This window comes from Mus pahari, chromosome 1, assembly GCF_900095145.1.
Source record: "Mus pahari chromosome 1, PAHARI_EIJ_v1.1, whole genome shotgun sequence".
Lineage (NCBI taxonomy): Eukaryota > Metazoa > Chordata > Mammalia > Rodentia > Muridae > Mus > Mus pahari.
Window position 1 is genome coordinate 124,306,594 of NC_034590.1, and position 2,731 is coordinate 124,309,324.

The window sequence follows — 2,731 nt, forward strand, 5'->3', positions numbered from 1 at the left end:
GTATATTCTTTTATTTTAGGATGAAATGTTCTATAGATATCTGTTAAATCCAATTGGTCCATAACTTAGTTTCAATGTGTCTCTGTTTAGTTTGTGTTTGCATGAACTGTCCATTGACTGGAGTGTTGAAGACTCCCACTAATATTGTGTGAGGTGCAATGTGTGCTTTGATCTTTAGTAAAGTGTCTTTTATGAATGTGGGTGCCCTTTCATTTGGTGCATAGATGTTCAGAATTGAGAGTTCTTCCTGGTAGATTTTCCTTTTGATGAGTCTGAAGTGTTCTTCCTTATCTCTTTTGATAAGTTTTGGTTGAAAGTTGATTTTCTTGGATATTAGAATGGCTACTCCAGCTTGTTTTGTGGGACCAGTTGCTTGGAAAATTGTTTTCCAGCCCTTTACTATGAAGTAGTGTCTGTCTTTGACACTGAGCTGCATTTCCAGTATGCAGCAAAATGCTAGGTCCTGTTTACATAACCAGTCTATTTTTCTGTGTCTTTTTGTTGTAGCATTGACTCAATTGATGTTAAAGAGATATTAAGGAATAGTGATTGTTGCCTCCTGTTATTTTTGCTGTTATTTTTATGTTTGTGTGGCTATCCTCTTTTGGGTTTGTTGAAAGAGGTTACTGTCTTGCTATTTTTAGGGTGTAGTTTCCCTCCTTGTGTTGGCATTTTCTATTTGTTATCCTTTGTAGTGCTGGATTTGTGGAAAGATATTGTATAAATTTTTGTCATAGAATTTCTTGATTTCTCCATTTATGGTAATTGAGAATTTTGCTGGATGCAGTCGCCTGAACTGCCATTTATGTTCTCTTAGGGTCTGTATAACATCTGCCCAGGATCTTCTAGCTTTCTTAGTCTCTGATGAGTTGTCTGGTGTACTACTGATAGGTCTGACTTTAAATGTTACTAGATCTTTCACCCTTACTGCTTTTAATATTCTTTCTTTGTTTTGTGCATTTGGTGTTTTGACTATTATGTGACAGGAGAAACTTTTCTGGTCCAATATATTTGGAGTTCTCTAGGCCACTTGTATGTTTATGGGCATCTCTTTCTTTAAGCTAGGAAAGTTTTCTTCTATAATTGTGTTGAAGATATTTACTGACCCATCAAGTTGGGAATCTTCATTCTTGTGTATATGTATTATCCTCAGGTTTCATCTTTTCATTGTGTCCTGGATTTCCTATATGTTTTGGGTTAGTAAATTTTTGTGTTTTGCACCTTTATTTTGACTGTTGTGTCAATGTTTTCTATAGTATCTTCTGCACCTGACATTCTCTCTTCTATCTTGTATTCTGTTGGTGATGCTTGCATCTATTGCCCCTGATATTTTCTCCTAGGTTTTCTATCTCCACAGTTGTCTCCCATTGTGATTTCTTTATTGTTTCTACTTCCACTTTTAGATCCTGTAAGGTTTTGTTCACATCACCAGTTTGGTTGTGTTTTCCTGTAATTCTTTAAGGATTTTTGTATTTCCCTCTTAAAGTGAGTCTCCTGTAATTCTTTAAGGGAGTTATGTCCTTCTTAAAGTTCCTTATTGTCATCATGAGATGTGATTTTAAATCAGAGTATCTCTTTTCTGGTGTGTTCGAGTATCCAGGGCTCACTGTGGTGGGAGAACTGGCTTTTGATGATGCCAAGTAGCCTTGGTTGCTGTTGCTTATATTCTTACCCCTGTCTCTGGCCCTTTGATTATCTCTGTGTTAGCTGGTCTTGCTCTCTTTGACTGTTGATTGTCCCTCCTGCAAGCCTTTGTGTCAGTACTTATGGGACACCAGTTCTATCCAGGATGAATTTGGGTATTGGGAGCTGTGGCACAGGGTCAGCTCCGGGGTGCAGATTGAAACTGGAAGAATCCTGAACTGGGCTATTCCTTGGTTTCTGTCCTTGATGGCTCTGGGAAGGTCCCTCTTGGACCAGGATTTTGAGCAGAAGTGGTGGCCTTACTTGTGCTCGCAGGCGTGCCTGCACTCCTGGGAGACCAGCTGTATTTGGGTATGGAGCTCTGTGGCACAGGATCAGCTCCAAGTGCAGAAGGAAACTTAAAGGATACTGTTCCAGGCTACTCCTCAGTTCCACTGTCCTGATGTCTCTGGGCTGGTTCCTTGAAGCAGAAGTGGTGGTCTTACCTGTGCTCACAGGTTTATTAGCACTCCTGGGAGACCTGCTCGCTCCTGGTGGTATTTAGGTATGGAGCAATGTAGCACAGTATTAGTTCTGAGCGCAGATGGAAACTGGAAGAATCCTGTGTTCTTGTTCTCCTTGTTCCTGTCTCCATGTTCTTTTTGTTCTTGTTCTTGTTCTTCTTCTGTTCTTCTTGTTCTTCTTTTTCCTCTTCTTTTTCTTCCTTCTTCTTTCTCATCTTCTAGCTCTTCTCTCCATTTACTTCTGCCCCCATCCTCTTTCTCCTTATCTCTTCTTCCATCTCCTTTTTTCTCTTCTCTCTTCTTTTCTTGTCCTCTCTCTTCTTCTCCTTTTCCTCCTCCTCCTTTATCTTTTCTCCCCGTAGCCCTACGAAATATCAATAATTTCAGAAAAAAAGTGATTTCTTTGAAAAATTATCAAACATGATGTTTTATGAAATTTCAAATTATCAGTTAGTGGGTAAGTAAATAAGGAATGGAGAACAAGGAGGTTTTCACAAAGCTTACTACCTTCATGACAGGACTTAGTGCTTTTTCATGCAAAGTCAACTTGATACTCAATTTCCCCTGTAAACCTAGCTAGCAAT